Raw genomic sequence first — 21,468 nt, 5'->3', positions numbered from 1 at the left:
CACGACAATTGTTGTTTTTATCCATGTGGTAGTAAGATGTAATCTCCATCCTTTATTCGGCCATGGGGCTTTTTTCCTTTTCTCCTCCGGCTTTATTTTAAAGGCACTGTCCAGACAGAGCAGGAAGCGAACTACGTTCTGCACCGAATGCTGTGCCTCTCAATCAAGCACAAGCGTTTATTGACTTTGTGATTACGGTGCTAGTCCTGGGCAACAATAGTGACGAAATCGACGCTCACAGGCAGACTGGCTAAATAAGTGCCTGTGACAACTTGTGATGCTTTCCAGCCTGATTTCCATCCATATTTTTGCCTGGAACATTCTAAATGCGCGGGTCGTCCAGACTTTCGTAAAAAAATTCTCTAGCTAGTACTGCGCGTCTTGGTCGTCTCGGTTCATTGTACGTCTATACCAAAATGTAATCGACAAAAAAGCTGGTTGAAGCTCTGTACTTTTTTCACCTATTACGTCCAAGCTGATTACATTTTTTGTGATTATATTTCTATTACGTTACTAGAGGCTCGCACACTAACCCCTAGTGTGCGATGCAAAATTAAAATAAGTTACCCAGAAACCCGTTGCAGGTGCCCTGATGTCGCTGACGCAAGTTTTTAGGAATGTATTTGGAAAAGTATTTGGAGGACACCAAATACAGTTGGTTGTATTTGTATCTTGTATTTAAATGTTTTTCGGAAATGTAATTAGATTTGTAATCAAATAGAATTTCGACGAAGCATTTTGTATTTGTATTTCGATACATATTTGTGTGTATTTTGCCCATCCCTGTCGCCTGCTAAGGACTTTGTTTGATCATACAGTTGTTATCTTCACTGCTGAGTGTAGCAGTTTTCTTTTACACGCATACTATCAACTGTATGTACTCTATGTATACATAGAGGCGTCGAAGGTCGGCGGTGTAGCACGATCAAGCGTAAGAGCGAGACAAGCTCCGGACCGCCACGCGGATCATCGTTTGTAATGATTTAAAAGGTTAAAAAGCGCAACACAACAGGGACAATAAAGACACAAAGACGACAGGACGGGCGCTATCCTGTCGCCCGTCCTGTCGTCTTTGTGTCTTTATTGTCCTTGTTGTGTTGCGCTTTTTATCATTTTAAAACAGTATGAACCAACTCGCCCAAACAAAAGTTTTAATTCATCTTTTGTAGCCGCGTAGGTGTGGAACATACGGCGTAGAACGTTCGGCGCTTAGAACATTTCTGACTCGATCGGATGACAAGGATCTCGAACTTACGAGAACCTTAAGATGAAAGAATAATCGTGTCGTTCTTAAGATGACTTGAACGGCGAAAGCACAAGTTCCGTTGTTGACGTGATAGTGAACCTCCGAAGACAGCGCGCTCTCTGACGACCCACTTTTGGCGCCGCTTCATTGGTGCCTTTCGTTTTCGTACCTTTCGGGACGCCGACGTGTGTTCGTACTTTTCGTGTTATTGACGTGTTTTCGCTTAAGGACTTTGAAGGTCAACTGAACGGCGAGACAAATAAGGCGTTCGCCTTAATGAACAAAGAGAGTCCACTCCCTGGAATTGAACCTGGAGCTTCCGCGCAAGAGCCAAGCGCGATAACCACTAGGCCAGGCACGCGCTCGCTCGGCTACGCAAGTGGCAATATCGTCGCTTTACCGAGCATAAACACGAAAAGGCCTAGTGATTTGGACTTTTGACGCTGCTTGATTGGGCCGATTAGCTCGGAGCGTCGGCCGCGTCTAAGCTGTAACGATGTATCATGTGCCATTTATCTCGGCCACTCATCCATCAGCCCACCATCTTGCTTTTAATAGTTTTGAAGCACCAGTCATTAATTTGTACCCTAATTCCACATGCTCGCAAAATATTGCTTTACCTTTTCCTCGCGTAAAGAAGTCCCTATTGATATAAAAAAAAAGAAGACCTCTCACGGCCTTTGTCCAAACGTCAGTAAAAGCCTTCGCAAAAAAAAAAAAAAAAATGCTGTTATTTTAGCTTTATGAAAAAGGAAATGCCGTTACCGTATGTTTATAGATATAAGGTAACGCAAAAGTAATTTATTTTTCATCGTTAGGGTTAACGGTGACGTGTTCCTTTTAATCGGGAGTTTTCGCAGATCGTTTCCGCTGTCCGCAACCCTCTCCGCAACAGGCTACGAGAGCTGGGACCCTGCAGTCAAGGCTAGCGTCGCGCATGCGAAGTAGTGGCGTGTTCATTCCGGAGAGCGTAGCGGAGAGGGGAAAGCGGCCGACGAAAACTCCCCGTTTTGAGGAAGCGGAGGTCTCTAACTCCTTCCTTTGTTTCGAAATTAACGAGGAACGAATTTGGTTACATATTTTCGGAAAGCCGACAGCAGTGGCGGTACCCAAGCAAGTCAGCCGAACCCATCTTACGCAATGAACTCGAGCGCTGCGTCACTCAGACGTATGCACTCGTCTAAAATTAATTTCTCAACGAATATTCGGGCTCGCGTTCGTTGCCTATGAGTGCCGTGACGGCACGTACCATCACGTGCGAATGACAAGTTCCACAGTGTACTTGAACTGCACGCTGGAAGCTTGAAGGCATAGCATCCGGTGCCCGAGTACGTCAAGACCACGTGATTTTCTCTAATTTCGCTTTTGAGATAAAAAAAAAAAAATTGTGAAATATTCTGTAAGCAACACTCTGTGTAGTGCTTTTTCTTGACTCCAGTTCGCGTCCGTATTATGTTCTCGTTATTGCTGAAGCGCTGTACAGGTGTAAATGAAACGCTGCGTAGGGAGCCCTTTCCTTGCTTTCATTCTAGGTGCTTACTTTCATGCCGTATTCTGTTGGGAGCTCCGATGCTGCCTGGTATAATGACTAGTCTTTACGATCTAAATGAAGGGTAGCCTCCCGAAACTTAAAAATTCTACGAGGCCAAGATCTTTTCGTTTAATGTAATTATTGATTGAAGAGATCGGTCCAAGTTATATCTCTTCGTGACTAGTGTAGTTTGACTATGTTTAGAAACCCGACCGCTCGATCTTCTCGTCTCAGGTGTCCGATGGAAGCCCTTCGACTCATTACATATGCGACCGAAAAATATCTGTTTTGAGTTGTTTAATCACACCCCCATCACTCAGGTATAAGTTTTTTCCTGATAAAAGCAGTGCGGTATACTCCGTTTATTCCGTCAGCTGCCAGGCAGGTGGGAGCTACGCACTCGCCAATGAAGCGCCCCTTTGATCATCTGACCCCGCTCTCTGCGCGTGGGTGTGGACGCGCGAGGGCAATGACGCGACTAGAAATAGGCGCAAGACTGGCCCAACGAGACTGTCGCTTTTACTGCACTGTTATGGTAGGGGTAAACAAGATATAGCAATATACCTTTACTTTGCTCGATCAATGAGTTCTTTTCGCTGCGGAGGTATTTAATAATAAAGTAGCGCTGCCCTTTCTACTGGATCATTATGCAGACCTAGGTACGATATTGTTATTCTCGTATATACTAATAGCTCTGCACTAACTCAATGAGTGGACCTTAGCATGCAGAATCTATTATGGAAGCTAAACGAGGATCGAACGTTTTAGATATTCTAACTTCATCGAGAAGAAAAACATTTAAAACTACTTTCTACTCGTGACGAAGCGCACTTAGGTGTTGGTTTTTGTTATTCAGATGCAACTTTGTTTTCTTGATTAATGGGATAATATGGTCTGATGACAAACATATATGCATAGGGACTACTTAAGTCTGAACGAACCTCTTTTTATGAGGTGACTCCTACATGCATACTGTCGTCACTGCACGTTTATTGACTTGCCGGAAAATAGATAGGTAAAAGGCGGAGCGATTCGTCTAACAAGAAACAAAGATATCTTAATTATTATTTTTTTTTCACAATGACTTTATACGTTGTGTAGGGTTCGTAGTTACAAGTATCCTCATAACAGCTTGCGAACAACATATACCCAAAACTGAGGGGCTCATACGTCTAAGCAAATCGTGCTCAATAATACAACATGCCGTTCTCTGTTTAGAACATTTTTGTTCGTTATCCCGTTAGCTTTTTACCAATCGTCCGCATGTTTTAGGCTTAATTATAATCAAGGTGAGAACGGCAGAAGGGAGCTTCAGTTGCCCCGTCTCCAGCGCGAGCTTTCTACCTTCGACGATGCTTCGGCGTCTCGCGTGCCACGAGCGCGCGTGCGCAGCCAAAGCACGGCTGAAGTCACGAAGCGCGCGCTGAAGGCTGCGCCTTCAAAAGACATGCCCTCCCGTTTTCATTCCGTCAACGACTATTAGCAGCGAGGTATTTTGGTGGCGCACTCCCATGGTTCTCTCTCGTGAGGTATTTACCTTGCGAACAACAAGCTCGGTGGTGCTTCCAATAAGCATATTGGAGGCTTGCAATCATTCTGCTCTCAAAGCAACACTGCCAACACCGCCAAAGTTCAAGTTCTCGCATGCCTCTTATGTAAGTCGATGAAAAATCATTTGCTGACATCATAGTCCGCATTCGGCCAATTGTGGAAGGCCGAACACAACGTTGCTTTCGATCGCGCACGCCGCCAACAGGCGACCCAAATTTCTGAGCTGCACTCGCTCTCGCGCTTTGACGCAGGACGTGTCAACACCTCATCAAATACAAGGCCGGATAGTACTCGCTCTTTTACGTCATGCAAAGAAGGCTGGCACCCGGCACAGCTCGAGCGCGAGCCCCAGCCGAACGCTAGCGCAGCCCTCTTGTCCAGCTTTTGACTCACGCGAACTGTACATGACGTAAAGAATCAGGCAGTATATCCTTCTGATTGGGGAGGTGTTGAAGCTGTGCGGTTGATCTAAAATCAGGATGACCTCAGAAACAATCGTATCAGCAAAGGGGGAGGTTTAACTAGGGAACCGCCGTTGCGCATGCGCAGTGAGAGTCGTGCACCTATTTTACAACTCGTTTATGTCCAATGTGGGAATTTGGTATGAAGGAAAATGTGACTTTATTGGAAGTAAAAGTACCAATACGTATAACCACAGCATCTGAAAAACCGTATTTTGCTGTGCCGTGAATGTGCCAACATTAACGTGAAATGCTTGCGCCATCAGTAACTTGCAGGAATGACGGATTGGCCGCTTACGCATTTCCTAAGATGCACCAGTAAGACGAATGGGCTATCACTGTATACATTGATTTAAAAAAATATCTTCTAAATATTTATTAAAAAAAATAAAAAAAACTTTTTGTTGCATTCTGAAACTGACTTTGGCTTTGAAACTTGAACCCTAAGCTCTACTTTTGAAGTTATCAGCAACGAAACCGTGCTTTTGGATTTGGAAGACTGCACTTAAGAAAGGTTTACTTAGGTTTCGAATTTTCTAATGTTCACTCTTGAAACGCTGATATTGATTTTTGAGCTATTTACTTTTCAAAGTTTGGCTGACTTATAGTCGTAAAGCAATTTATACTTTGACTTCACTGTTTAAGCGTTTACTTATTTTGTAAATATGACCTTTACTTTGCTTGAGATGTCTCAGATCTTGACATCGAATGACATTGGCTACCACCATTTCCTGCGCACGAATTACGCGACTGGATACGAGACCTCTCCAAACGCTGAGCCAGCACTCGTGTTCAATACACGCTCAAAGTGCGTTCCCAAAACTATATGGCAGACCCTGATAATGGAAGCAGTGGCTGTTCGATGCCGCACATTTTCGAAGAGGAAGGTTAACTGAGGAGAAAAAGAAGACGGTTGAGCGCTTGAATTTTTTATTGCGGAGGTCTTCACCCTTCAGTTGACGAAAGCAAGACCAACATCGTAAAAGCTTCGTAAATAAAACGACGGAAAAAAATAGGCGTCCGGAAAGCGGAGTTTTTTTAAGCACAGTGTATGGGACTAAGTGGAAGAAAGTCCTGGCGACGCTGCTAATTTCATATACAACAGACAGTATGAAGACAATCTCTGAGGCGTTTTTCTTATTTGTACAATGGTCCCGTCTCACTGGTCATCAAAAGCTGACTACAGACATGTTGGGAACATTCACATGCATGAAGCAAACATTCTTCGAATATGATCGACTTTTGTACACAGATAATTTTGTCGTGATGTCAGCAGCGAATAGCGTTGCTGTTGCGTGACGTATGAGCAGTGGGGCTGCGGTTTTTAGGGGGAGAAGGGGGACAATACAGTTTTCTCATTCTCTTCCATTGTATACCTAGCGCGGAAAAGTTCCACACCAGGTGGCGGAAAGGTGCCACCCTCACACGGATCTTAATTTTCATAAATACCCTAATAAAAGGATTAGCCTTAATAGCGTTCCGTTAGCTGTTGGGATAAAAAGCTTTGGATAGGGGGTGCCTCCTGCCGCTCCATTAAAAGGGTTTAGCCGTATCCAGCCATCCACCCGGTATACACTGTAAACAATTTGGAGCGTCTACTCTTCCGCAAGGCACTCGAATGAGCCAGTCTCCGAAATCTCCGAAGAAAGCTGGGCGAATAATCAAGCTGAAAATATGATCTATGCTCATTTTCACCGCAAAAACCGCAAGAAAAAAAATAAAATAAAGAACTCTGGTTGCTCGCGTGTCATTACTAGTTTTCCCCTTTATGTAGAAAATTAGGATTTATGTTGGTGGAATTTTAGATTATATGTATATGTTATCTTTTCAAGACGTACACGCTTCAAACAACAAAAAAAAATGTTGCTTTTTCCTCCGACAACCAAATCTAATGAGATCTACCTTGTGCGGTTTATGAACAAGGCGCCAAAGCTACTTTTCTTTTTCTCGACGTGAAAACGAGTAGTGAATAATAATAGTGTACGCTTTGTCACCGAGAAAAGCGAAACCTCGTGCTCAGGGCACTAGCACAGGCTCTTGAGGGCGAAACGTACAGTCGCCCAATTTTTTAATAATATCACGCGAGCGTCGACCGCCGGGACGGGCAGTGCCGTGCCGCGGAGAAATGCAGCGTCACGGGAGAAAATAAGCGCGTGCTCTTAAAGCCCTTTCTGGGGAGTGTCGTCTGCAGCTATTCCACTGATTGCACACAACCCCTTCTCCGTTGCGTTAAAAAAAAAAAAAAAAACACTAAGCGGAAATTCTGTTTATACTCCGTTTCACTTTGTGTTGTACCTCAGCCGACGCTTCGAGCCATCTTGGCCAGTCCATCACTAAAGGCTCTGTTAAGGCTCTGTTATACTCCGACGTAACGCGTGCGCGCGTGCGAGCGCGTACAGCGACTTCACGTTGGCGTCGTGGCGTATCCGACGCGACCGGCGACGTTCGACGCAGCCTGACCACCTCGACGTCAAAATGGAGCATGCCGTATTCCGCGGTGGCCGCGCCAGCGACGCCGGACCAAGATGCATCACGCGCTGGCTCCCGGCAGCCCTCGCGCGGGAAGCGCGGCGAATACGACGGGAGAACCACTCACTATGTTTGGCGTTATGTTTGGAGACTCGGACTCGGTCGTCGAGAAGCTCATCGAGGGAATTCGTCCTCACCCTTGTGTCTTCGACACTACGAAGCTTGAGTACCGTACACCGTGCGCATGTCAAAGATGTACCGTATGTACATTGACAGCCTACGCTTGCGGCGCAGGTGGTCCACCAACAGTGCTAGCGCGGGTTTTCGTCGTCCACGCCATCGCTCGAACTTGGCGCTCAAGAAGCGCGAGCATTTTCGTCTGCTATTTGAAACGAAAAGGAACCGGAAGTGGCGCACTCTCGCAGGAAACGTGCCCTCGTAGTCAGACGCCGGCGGCCCACCGACGCACAGCCGCGGGAGTCGCCAGGGCCACCGAGTGTAAGAGGGCGAATTTTTGACGCGCGCAGCGTGACTGACGTGAAGTAGCCGACTTCGGCCAGCGTTCGCCTGCGCGCGCGTTACGTCGGAGTATAACAGAGCCTTAAAGGGGCACTCAAGTGGTTTTTGAGTTCGTGTTTTGATGATGACAGCTGAATTTAGACGCCCTAAGTATCCCTAAGAACAAAAAAGTATAGTCATACGGTGATTATTTCTTTAATAAAAACGTAATTGAAGGCCGCCAAACCTCGTATCCATCCGAAAACGAAACCACTCTCATTGGTCCTCGCACGCTTATCAAAAGCATCTCGGACCAATGGTGTTGGGCGACGTTCCGTCGCGCAGTGATCCCGAGGTAGACGCATCGGCCGAAACTCTTTGTCATTCGAGCTTCGATCAGAGCGGAGTTTTCTACGCTCGAGGATCTGACGCCGTTAGAGGTTGAAATTCTTCGGCGGACAGCCGACCTGGGGATGATTTCCTATGACGCCACTTCGACGTGCGATGTGGACGACTTCGGAGTCATGTTCGGGTTCCGAGGACGACGAAGCGCATACCCTTTCGGGCGTTCTTCGATTTGCGGTTGGGGCAAGTCCTAACCAAACCAACGTTTGACATCGCAGCGTTACCTCTTGTACGTGATGTCAAACGATGTCGCCACGTTGACTTTTGCCTCGGGAGGACGGGGAGAAGGCTGGTTCAGACTAGTGCAACGAGCGCGTACCTACGACTGCGTCCGTTGCAACCGGAGCGACCGCAACGACCGCTCTGCGCCGCGCGTACACACACCTGCAACCGCTACAACATGCGCAGCGGGTCGTCAGCACGGCGACCGCTTCTCTACGCCGCCGTTAGCTGTTTCAGCGGCCAATCTAAAAAGGGGACGCACTGCTACTGAATGCCGTAACAGAATATAGACAGACAGTTTTCTATAGCCTAAAGCTTTATTATTATTTTTTCTTGATTGGCTTGCAGAGTACAGTGGATGAAAAAAAAAAAAAATAAAAAGATGCAGTCCGCCGTCTTGGACGATCGACTCTAATACACGACATTGCGAGAGTACAAATATCGCCACACACCTTTTCTACGATTATAAAAGACGACGTAATCTTAGCAGCGATATAGCAACGTAGAAATATGATTTCGTGATCAGATAGACGTTGCGAGCGTTCAGGACTGCTAACCCTAATCACTTTTCTCCGGTGATTAAAACGCGTGAAAATTTGCATCCTTTATACGGTACGCGCCAGTGATACCTTGAACTTGAGCACACGCATGAAATGCGCCAAATAAGAAATCCGGGCGATGTTTGAGGACACAAATGCTTAGAAAGCCCAACTGTAGTCAAAGTAAACAAACACGACGGCACGGGCGTTTCTGCTGTCTTGAGAGTGCCGCCACGACATCGCCGCACGCGTAGGTGGATCTTCCCTTCTAGTACGTGCTGGGTTATCATAGCGACACAAGACAAAATTCACAGTCAAGGATAGCGCTTTTACGCGGACCGATGAGCTTTCACCACGCCGTCCATGCCGACGATCACCACCGACGCCATGTTTGCGGATAGAAGGAGCCGGCCGGCCCGCGACCGGCACGACCGGCCTGCAACGCGCGGAGATACATGCGCTTCCGCGCACCCCGAGGGAACGTGAAATTCACCCCCCGCGGAGGAAGGCAAGGAGAAAACGTAGTCCCTTGTTTGTGAAACGATAATTGCAGTATCACGTATTCTAAACTAGAAATATTTTACGTCTTGTGAAATTATCATGCACAACATATTTAAATGAACTGAAAATTGTTGCTTTGGCGAAACTTTACAAAGACCGCCAAAAATTTTCAAACATACGATAATTTCATTTGTCATCGCAAGTACAGAAAAGGGTCCGCACGTATTTTATTCCTGCGTGATTAATAGGCGGTCGTGCCTTCTAAAACGGAAGATACTCATTCACTGACACTTCCTTAACGCCATCGCACCAAAAAGTAGCTTCTCCAAAAACCGCTTGAGTGCCCCTTTAAGAGCGTGTCACTTGGCCTTTCTGTTGGGCACAACTGCAGGGGGAAGCACGATGTCACGTGGCAGGGTGACAGCGCTGGATTGGTGTTGATGGCTCGTAGCATTGGCTGCGGTCTAGAGTTTAATGCATCATTGCATTCAGCTTGTCGCGTCATCGAACTTTTCTTCTTTTTTTTTTGGTGCTGGCAAAGTAAACGCAAACAAAAAATGAAAAAAAAAAAAAACTAAATTAGAGATCAGGCGCGGTTTCTTTCACGCCAGAGCAGTATCACGGTATCACTCAAGCAAGCGCTCTTCAGATCTTTGCTTAAGGCGGTCAGCTATGCCAGCAAATAAAGAACAGGGGCTGTGTGCGGTCAACAGAATAGCCTAGCAGACGACGCTGGCACCGGAGAGAGCTTTGTGCACGCACGAGTCTAATCTCTCTCGCGACGCCGCATTTCTCCGCGGCACAGCGCTGGCCGTCGCGGCGGTCGACGCTCGCGTGATATCAGCCTCGTCCTCCTTCCTCTATAGACTGCAGCGACTGGTTACTTCGAGTGCTTGCGGGCAAGTGAATGCTCCGGGTTTCTTACGCCCCAGTCACACTGCTCACGCACCCTTCAAAGGACACGGTGTTCGACGCTGACAGGATGACAGAAATGTCTGCTGACGCGCCACCCGCATTTTCGTGGCACGTGTTAGAGCGCAGCTCTTAGGCGCCCGTTTCCAGCTTGAGCGGCGTCGCCGTCGGCGTCGGCGTAACCTCGCGGCGCTTGACTGGACGCGTGGCGTTACTAGTGACGTCACTGATGACGTCTTCAGTGACGATGACGATGTCGATGACGTCATCTTCATCGTCACGTCACCTCTCAGGGGTCACGTGACCCCCGTGAGGTCACATGACCCCGGTGACGTCGCGTGACCCCCGTGAGGTCACTTGACCCTCGTGAGGCGACGGCGCGCCGCCGCACGGAGGGAGGAGAAGCAGACAGGATGAGGAGGTGAGGAGGAGGGAGGAAGGATATACCTTTCCCCCAGTACCCTTCCCCTCCTCCTCCTCAAAAGCTGCGCTCTAATTCGGCGTTACAGAGAGCTATAAACGCCTTTCATTTTTTGCTTCATACACATGACCGTTTAGAACATGTCTGCAGACACTTTTTCTGTGTCTAACTTTAATAGGACGTCACGCAAAATATGAACGCGCCTCAGCCAGTGTCTGCACACTGTCTTTTGTATCACAAAAAATCAAATTGGACGTTTTAGTGATTTATACAGCGTAAGGTCGGTCTGCCAGTAGGGGCGACACTGGTTTACAACACTGTAGATGAGCAATTTCGCCAGTGCACTGCGACTGCTAACTTGGGGTCTTTAACGTGCACCACGCAGTAGTGATACACGACCGCACGCCGGTACGATCCTCATCCAGATCGAAACGAGCAGGGGTGGGACACGAACCCAGGATCCCTGGGTTCTGCAGCGCAAGCTTTCGCTCCACGCGCGTCGAGCTGGGTGTGCGCTTCAGCCCACTCGGCCACCGATTTTTTTTTTTTCTTTATTACCTGATTTTTTACACAACACACTTACATTTACATTACACAAACATGGTTACATGACAACTATATACAAATGAAAAAGTATGAAGCCGTCATTCATTCACTGGCCTGAGGTTGACACATCAAAACTCTTTTAACATATTTCTAGCGGTTCAATTTTTGATTACCAATCAGGTATGGTGGCTTGTGTTTTAACGCTTTTGACGTACGCCACAACACTTTGACGAAAGTACATCCTCGCAGGCTGAGCATCGGCATCATTATGGAGCCTCGCCTTGCGGGAGAGCCATACACTGTGAAGGCCCAGGAGCATTATCAAATCAAAAGGCACCCCCCTTTCATTTCCTGTTGCAAGAAGCGAATGCCATGCTGATCTAAAGGAAAATCGTTGTGTATTGCCCCCCCCCCCCCCCCCTTGTATCAGATTACCAGTTTCACCGCGGGTTTAGAGCGTAGTATCCAACCAAGCAGATGAAATTTTTTGGACACGCGCCGAGTGGACGAGAGGACGAGTTACGGCCCATTGGCTTCCCCGCAGGCCCTCAAGGCCACAGCATTGTAGATCGATGAATGACGTCAGAGATGAAGTGACTGAGCAGATCTTGATCAATGACTCCTCGTCGGGCCACGACAGCGTCGCACCACTGCCAGCCCTTATTGAGCTGGGGCCGCGTATAGTCGATCCTCACGACGGACTGCTCCGCGGACGGATTGATCACGTGACGACATGTGCGCGGTTCGTCCGTCTCCCGAGCGCATCCACACGAGGGGGATGACGAGCGGACGGAGGGAACTTGTTCGTCACCCCACAGTGCCCCAAAACTCCAACATCACACCGTGGCACTGTTGTGCAAGACAAAAATCGACGTTTGCTACCGCCATCAAGAATTATTCGCCGTTGATACGTACAGATCAAAGACAGAACACCGTGATAGGTTTCGCGCGAAGCGTCACTAGCTTTATTTACCCAAGGCATGAGAGTGACTAAGGCGTGGTCCTGCTCGAGAAGGCATCGGCGTACAGAAGCGACGTAGTTCTGGACTCGCGGAAGAGCTTTTCGAGATGCCTTCGCACACTCACCGCTCGCGCACAACACTTGAGTACACCACAGCAGCCTTGTACGTAGTTTAACTACTCTACTCAAGTTACTGTAGTTTAACTATTTTTCTGAGCGGTTTAGTAACTTTCAATTACATTTTTATTCCGGTAATTAATAGTGCAGTTTAATTGCTTTTTCTGAGTAACGTCTACTCAAATTACAAATTACTTTCAATTTTAGTGGTTGTATTGCCTATGAACAAACATTCCTGCACAAAAGAGGTAAAATGTCGGAAGATCAGCTGATATTTGCAAGGGAAAGCATGTGACGTAGGAAAGGGGGGGGGGGGCGGAAGATACTGGGTGGGAGAGTCCGAAACCCCCCAAAATTTTCCTGAGCCTCCCCCCCCCCCCCCTTTGCCACAACACTGCTACGGAGCGCAAGGAGCGAACAGGCACGACGCAAGACAGGCCGAGAAACTGCAGGATTAGCGCCGAATACTGGCATTTCTTTGTGTTTTGAAGCTCAATAAGACTTGACCCATTTGAACAAAGGGCTGGTCCCCCCTTGTTCACAACGTAGAAACTCTCGCCCACCACGGGAGGTGCACACACTGCATTTTCCCTCAAAGGAGGCAACAAAATGCAGCACCCGCTCTGAAACTCATCTGTTGCTCCCGTAGTTTGTGCTGTACTCGAAGAACCCCGTGCTATAGGGCAACGCAAAGCGGACCTTTTTGCGTTGCCTTTCCTCCAAAAACATAGAATATGTAGGTCTTTAAAAATTTGAAGATCGTTCGATAAACCTTAGTAATTCCCCCAATGATTTTGTATAAAAATATTAAACAAGCAGTGTTCGGAAGTATTCCAAGTACTGTGGGGATTGTGATCCCTCAACATTCTGTCGCGTCAGCGTTTTGGCGCGCCGTGGCGGCCGCGCTGGCGTAGCGAGAGGTGGCGCTGCTTACCACTGTGAGTGGCTTCCTCCTCTCCCCCTTTGGGCGATTTCCGTAACGAACCCCCACACAGAGGAGATCGACGTGTCGCTCCTTGATTGACCACTTCGCCCCCGCCGTTATCTTAAAACCAGCGGACAGCAGTATCGCTGCTCTCTTCTTCCTGGGATTCGGCGGCGGCGACAACGGGGACCCGTCCGGCGCACCGGTGAGCGTTTACCCCGTCCTTTGTATCTTTGTGAACGACCGTTCGGCCGTGGGCGATCTCCACACCGACGGCGTTCACCAGCTTTAGCCGCTGTGTTTTCTTGTTTGTTTCGTTGTAAATAAACAGAGTTAATCACCGTTACCAACGTGACTGGTGTCTCATTGCGCTCGACGAGCAGCATGCCACGCGAGTGCGAACCCGCTTCGCGGTAGAGCGTTGCCTTTCCCAAAGGCCCTAAGGAGAACCACAGTACATGCACGGCCGGACTGGAAGCGCGCGCTCTCTTTCTCTTCTTACGGCCTTTGCGATCGCCCCGGAGTCAATGGCATTTTTTCTCCCTATGTAGTTCACTTGTTTACCGCCAGGGGCACAACCACCTCACCCCACTTCACCCCACTCGGAGAGTTCCTTCGAGCTGCTTTGCGTTGGTGTTCGAGCTGCGTAGGTTGTTGTTTTGGCAACGGTTCCTCAGAATACTTCTGATTAACCATGCAAAGGCGGTCACGGACAGAAACGAAAAATAAGCTGGATATTTGCACAAGCCCTCGAGGAAGCACTCTAGGCTGTAATATGCACTGTGCGAAAATTCTACAGACTACTATACCCTCGTCTAGAGCAGCTGACCGACTTCATGTGCGGCCTATGAGATGATGATGCAGACCACGGCAATAGATAGATTGGGCCTGCTTACATTTCACGAGAGTTTACGAATTAGTTATCATTTAAAGTTCCTCCACGTAGAAGGGATCCGTCTCCTCCTGTTCTTGAGTTGCAACAGAAGTCTTGGAGGTAAATACGCGTATAGTCCTTCCGCCATCGCATTCGCTGTCTCTACTTACTACATTTACTCCCGAATCTCTCCGAGATGTTGGCAAATATTCGCCGTTTTGGGCTCATCAGAAGCGCATTAGATAGTGGCTTAGGGTCTAAACGTAAGGATCAGGCGTCAAAGGCTATAAAAATCTCGGCCGCAAGTTGAGTGACCGTTGAGATACTTTGTCAGACGCGCTTTGTGCAAACGGCAAAAGGTGGCTCAGGGGTGAGGTGACAGCGCCCCCCGCGAATTGCGGCGGGAGGTGGCGATTGCCCCAATCGCAAAGGCCGTAAGAAGAGAAAAAGAGCCCTGGCTTCCAGTCCGGCCGTGGTACATGCTGCTTAAATTAGTACTGTTCAGAAAACTTGTGCTTTACTTAAAGTACATTCTCTGGACGGTGTCACGGACAGTGACACGGACAGCGCTACGTCCGTGTCACTTCTTTGTCTACAGCGCTACGTCCGTGTCACTTCTTTGTCTACAGCGCTACGTCCGTGTCACTTCTTTGTCTGGTCCTCGTCTTTCCGCGCTGTTTTTAATTTCCGAAGCATCTACGTGTACTTTCCGAGGAAAGTAAAAGTCCCGACTTCAATGTAGATTCCCCGAATTCGAAAACGAAAAATGGCATATCGCCTTTTGAAAACACGCTCTTTCAAGACGTCAACTGGTCATTTCTCTGAGTAAAGTAATAGCGGCTATAAGACTAACACAAATAAGTGGCTTATAAGTTGATTGTGTGAAATAGCTCGTCAGCGAGAGTAAGACAACTGTGCTGACTTGACTTTACAGAATATTTGCTACCATTTAGTAAAAAAACTGGTGCACCTCCGATTACCCCTGAAGCTACGCGTACCAGTTTAAAAAAAAATAAGAAAAGAAAACTGTATAGGGAATGAAAGAGCATCATGAAAGATTCTCTTAAAAGTTCTGGCACTTTACCTTGAAATATATTGCATTTATAGTACGTTACTTCAAGTGAATTACACCTTGTTTACTTACTACTTTACTTGAAGTACATAACCTCTAAATTGATTTGTACTTTACTTCATGTACTTTTTTGAATGCTTTACGCAACACTGTAAAGAAGCAAACACTGTCTAAAAACCAAGCTCAGGCAGTGCTAAACCACAAAGTAGAAATGACACACTTGCAGTACATATTTGACCAAACAAACAAGTAAGTAAAAAACAATTAGGCACGCAGAAGCAGAACCAGCTATTAAAGCTTTGTTTCAAAAAACAATTCGATCCATATAACTTCAAAAGTAATTTCGCACTTTTTTGTACCGTAATTAGTCATTTTCTCACTTACTATTCATTCGAGTAATTTCTACTTTACTCAAATTACTTTTGAAGTCAATACTGGGTAACTTAACTTAATTACTTTTTTTTAGTAACTTGTACATGTCTGCACCACAGTCACGAGAAAGGTATCGCTCGGAAAAAGGTTGATTGTACGTGCAACGATAAGCGCGGCGTGCTAGACGAGTTTGGATGGAAGCTTCTTGACACGGAGTCGGAGTATAGTACCGGGCCCCGGTACTATACTCCGGATCCGTGTCAAGAAGCTTTGCGTTGCGTCAGCCGAACAAAGTTTCTGCAGTTTCTTTCACGTGTGGTACCAAGAATCGCGCGACAAAAGGAAGCAGCGAACGCGCAAAACACAACGGTACACCATTTTTGTTTTACTCGTCCAAAAAAAAGGTAACCTTGTATTGTCGCCAGACTGAACGCGTTTCAAGTCGATCTCACGCCAAAGATCTGCGAGTGAAAAGGCGCTCGACTTTATGAATCCGCACGTCCGCGGACGAGGAGCGGGTCGCAGGAGTCGGCGACGTGATGGTCACGTTATTGCACCATCTGCGGAAGAAAAGTCGCCATTCGTTTTGTCGCGTAAAATCGGCCTTTACCGGATTACGAGACCACGGGAGTTTACTGGGATCATGTGACGGACTACTTGGTTATACACCAGAAAATTAAAGGTAGCGGGAAAGACGAGGACAAGTGGAAGAACACAGGCACTGACAGCCGCTGACTCACAACTGATATTACTCACAACTGATATTTAGTGAAGAATCGAAGGAATCAAAAAGAAAGCTGAAGTGCAAAGACATATACGAATTGAGAAATAAGACTAACGAAGACGAAAGAAAGGAACAATTATTTTTTACTTTAACAAAAAAACGGTTGTCTCGCTCTACACGTAAGAGATTGCTTATGTACTACTCCCTTATTCCACCGAACAAAAATCCTAAGGCAGTTCAGCGATCAAAGAACAAGATTGATTTCCAGAGTCCTGTTACACCTTTCTTTTTCTTTATTTCATTTTATTGGAGGAGATTTTTATCCCAATTTTTTTTTACATTTTTTTTTTCTTTTTTTTTTCTTTTTTCGTGTGTTTCATTGGTGTAAATGTTCAATTTTTTACCCCTTTTAATTTTTATTTTTTAGTTCTTAATTATGAAGTAAAAAATAATTGTTCCTTCCTTTCGTCTTGGTGAGTCTTATTTCTCATTTTGTGTATGTCTCTTCTTCTGCTTTATCTTCGTTTGATTCTTCACTAAATGTCAGTTGTGAGTTAGCGCCTGTCTCTGTCTGTGTCCTTCCACTTCTCCTCGTCTTTAGCGCTACCTTTGATTTTGCCACGGGATTTCTTGAAGCTGTCTTATCTATTTAACTCGGTACCTCAGCGCTTCCTGTACAAAGTTTTGAGCGAGTGTACCATTCTTCTTACCTTCTCTATTCATTGCTGCTACACGTTGTTTTTTAATTGCCTCGTAAATTTACTTATCATTGTTATTTGTGTGTTGAACGCAACAATATTAAAGGGGCCAGGAAACGAATCTTGGGCCGGGATAAATGATTTTAAATTGGGACTTTACTAATCGCATATCGTTCAGTCGGCCAAAATAAAGAGGGTAGAAAGTCAACAGCCAGCTTTCGGTACGAACATTTGAAAATATAACGAATTTTTTGTACCTTCTTTCCTTCGAAAGCTCTCCACCTTTTCACTATGAAACATCCGGGGTTCCCAAAGCGCGTCAGCAACGCCAACCTGGCGTCAGTCGAGCCCAGCTGATGACGGACACGAGAACTGCGTCACTCGGACGTATGCGCACGTCAAGAATCAATCCGTCGACGAATATTCGGATTCGCGTTCGTGGCCAATCAGTGCCCTGACGGAGCTTACCGTCACTGGGGAATGACAAGTTCTATGGTGTGCATAAAAAGCACTGTGGAAGCTAGGAGTCATCGCACCGGTGCCGAAGAATGGCACGACGACGTGATTTCACAATTCGCATTTGAGTTGAACATTAAAGCTATGGAGGAAGAAGTGGGAAAATTGTTTCATGACCCCTTTAAGACAGAGATTTGTGTAGTGAGTAAATCAGGTGAGCTCGAAGCTATCCCAAAGAAGAAAAGATAAAAACGGACGCCAGCAGGAGCGGTTGTCTCTAATGACTGAAGCTAGCTTGTTTGTGAACAAATGTTGCGTATGAACGACGAGGACGGAGATTGCGCACTATAACTGTCAGTTACGGCTCGATGTTGAGGGATGAGTTCGAGGTTGTCTTCATTTATGCCACCGCAGAAAACCCAGGTTGGCATTTCTTTTCTTCAAGTTCCCGAGCCGCGTCGCGATCTCCAGCTGAACCTGCCGCGACCCTTAGTTCGGAAAAGCCGGTTCTATATTATATTTCTCCTTTTTATGTAACTACAATTTGTCATTTTCTAACATAGTGAGTCTAAGTGGACAAATTCAATCTAGGTATATTTTTGTATTTTAAGGTAGGTTATCTGGAGCCAGTTTCAAACTCCCTATTAAGACAAAGTTCACACTGTCCCCCTCCCCCCCCCCCCCCCTCTCGCTCTGTCGCCCGATGGTCACATTTTAAAGGCATTTGACAAGGTATAACTACAGTTATGGGCAGATTAAAGCAAAGTAAAACGTCACTGCTGTATTTCAAAGTAACTATTCGCCCTCAAGGTCGATCCAGAACGTAAGAATAAGTTTGCCTGTGCTCGAGTCCTTTCGTAAGGCCATATAATTGACATTGTACGCAATAAACACAAACACCCAATCGCACCCTCTATCTGTCCTCGCCGCCACTGCCTCTTGTAAGCGAAGTACAAAGCACCCACTCACTCCAAAAAGACACCCTCTAAAAATTATCCGGAACACTCGTGTTCGCTCATTTTATTCCTTCCTTCTAACACGGCTAAAAAACGTATCGATTCAAGAAATAATCCTTCCCTGCACCAAGGCGTCCGTTGGTAATAAGAAGGCAGCAGCGTATCCACCCGCCTGACACGTGATTGAACGCCACTCAGAATATATATATACGGCGTTCATCAGATCAAAAACATCCCGTGCGGGGAACGACGTAGGGAAAAAACACGCACAAAAATAGAGGAGAATATGGGGAAGAAGCAAGACGGGGAGCGGACGGCAGCTCGTGTGCCCCAAAGGCCTGAGCCTCGGGACAAAGAAACGTTATAAACTGAATCCCAGATAGGTGGAAAAAACCCCGGCATAAATGGGCGCAATCCATCACGAGTTTTCCCCTTTCCCCTCTTCGGCCGGAATATTATTATGGCTTTCAGTTCTACAACGCGTCCTGCCGGAAGCAATCGGGATCAGGGAAGAGGCTGGCGCTGTCGCGTTGACCGGGGAAGAAAACTTGGGGGAGAAGGGGAAGTGTAGGAAAGGTAGAGGGGAAAAGAGGGATTTTTTCTTTCCCTGACACGGGATGCTGTATTCGCCCGGGCTTTACGAGGAGCGGCGAGCGATAGGATGGACCCCCCTCTTCGACTACTTCGCCAAAAGTTAATGCGGGGGCCTTTAATAATCTATAATGGAATTTGTTACAACCCGCTTTGATGTAGAGCGTATCCCTTTTTTGTTTTTATTTTTCGTTTCACTATTATTCTAATGTTCGGGAATTTGTGTACTTAAAAACTTTGACTGGGCGCGGCGTAGCTCTAAACCCTTACGGTACGACGGCTGATGGTCTGGTATGAATATATGTGCCTCGCTGCATACACTATATTCAGTGAAGTGCGCAGAAAATATCTCGATAACTGTTCGACGGACGAAATATAAAGCGTTCGCTGGTTAGATTATCTCACGTTCAATGTGATTCTTCATGTAGTTTATTTTACTAAGCAACGCGCTGCAGACTTACGTCGCCTCAAATTTCAGGACGTATCTCACTGAACGATTTTTCTTTAAAAAAAATTAAACTATCGATAACACGGTCGTGTGTGATTACGTTATGTTTAAGAAAATACGTATTGTCATTAACGTATTAAATTTTTTCTTTTCTTAATTTTGAGAAAGGTGAACTCTTTTGCTATTGATGAAATAAGGTCTTATTCAAAATTATGGACCCAATGCAATCTTATGTCGGTACAGCGAATGCGCTGAAGCGACAGCAGCGCCACCGTATTGGCGTGACGTCAGAGAGTAGAGTTTGTGAATAAACTTGAATCGTCGACATCGGAAATTTCCCTCCGAAGATTGCAGCAAATGACCCTCCCAAGTATTTTACGGGAAAGTAATCCTCATCATAAATACCTTGTTTTCTTTCTTGTTGACAAACAAATTAAACTCCTGCACGGCAAGGTGTTCGGATAAAGCTAGATATGTTTTGCGATCAACTTATCTAACCCAATTTTTTTTTCGTGTTTCGGTTCAGTTCTAGTGTAAAACAACGGTTTAGTCCGCTTTAAACTGGATATATATTGGACTTAATAACGAACAATATTTTAGAAATGTAGAACCGAAACTATGGAATATTTTTTATTGAAAAAAACTAAAATTCAAGGAGCGCGAAGTTTAAAACTGCCCATCAACTGCGTAGAATAGGAGAGCTTGTTTTCATATTTACACGTGAGGACGTAGGGGTGAAAATGTGGCATCTGATATAAGAAGCAGCGCTCCATCAAGCACGCCCAGAAAGGGTAACATCTTTTTGCCCATAAAATCATCGAATCGGTCACGAGTGCTTCACCAAATAGTGGTGAGGCTGCTTCGCTCGGATACGATAATCATCTCATCCTCTGGTCTTTGTAGAGCAGGCTGTCGTTTGGCTCATGCTACGAGTCGACTGCGCCTCACCCAGATGCCAGCTTCTTCGGCGAACGGTCCCCGTATCTCTTGGACAAGCCAGCGTGCGTTCTGAGTTTTTCGGGAACTTTTCCACGATTTGGCCTCCGCTCAACTTTGCCATCGGATGGTCATCGACGTCATCAGAATCTTCACACAGGAAGGACGAACGGGACAGAGGAAAATTGGAACTCCCTTCGCTTGGCTCTGGCCCAAAGTCTCAAACGTGTCTCCCAGTATACCCGGTGGTGCGGGGTAACGCCGACTAGGTTTGACCAGAGTAAAATGGGCAACTCCCTCGCGGCGGAAGAGGCGCGTGTGGGGAAGCGGATGTATTTAGTGGTTTGCTTGATCCCCCAAAAGGTCATTCTGGTAATATCACACACCACCTGGTGATAGTTACAACATTGCAGAGGGGAAGCAGATCGACTCAGAAGGGAGAAGGGAGGAGTCATACTTCTTGTGTTTTGTTTATAGGCTACCCTTTAAGAAACAAATGCTGGAGTCGGGTGAATCAGGCGCACATGCACTCTTTTCCTGAAAGATGCACCCTCTGTTACCCAGCCAGTGTACTTGTACACCGATATTGAGCATCCTCCTCTCCCTTAAAAACCTCAAGGTCTATCAGTGCACCCAGCCTAGTACACCGCCACGCTAGCCACGCTCCCCGATCAGTTTGTGGTTGGATTCCCCCTTGGGGTCACTTTTGGGTTGGGCAGTTTCTGAGGAAGTATGGAGCTGTCCTGTTCACTCGGTACTGACAGTAAGTAGACGCTATGTTTGTTTTAGGCCAATCGGATCTCCGGGTAGAGTCACGTGACTACAGTCTCCAAGGTAGAGATAAGACAGAGGACGGCACCTGCCTGCAGGCCAAGGCCACGGATAGCATCTACTGCCTCATTAACTTTGGGTGGAACTTTCAGGAGGATATACGAGTAAGTGACAAATCCTCTTGTCGTGTTCACTGTTGGGATGCCCATGAAGATAAGCCTTTGCGAGGGCACCCTGGGGCACCCCCCTATTGACCTTGAAAGAG

This window comes from Ixodes scapularis, unplaced genomic scaffold, assembly GCF_016920785.2.
Source record: "Ixodes scapularis isolate PalLabHiFi unplaced genomic scaffold, ASM1692078v2 PGA_scaffold11__112_contigs__length_91849675, whole genome shotgun sequence".
In the NCBI taxonomy this organism is placed as follows: domain Eukaryota; kingdom Metazoa; phylum Arthropoda; class Arachnida; order Ixodida; family Ixodidae; genus Ixodes; species Ixodes scapularis.
This window is presented reverse-complemented; position numbering follows the sequence as displayed.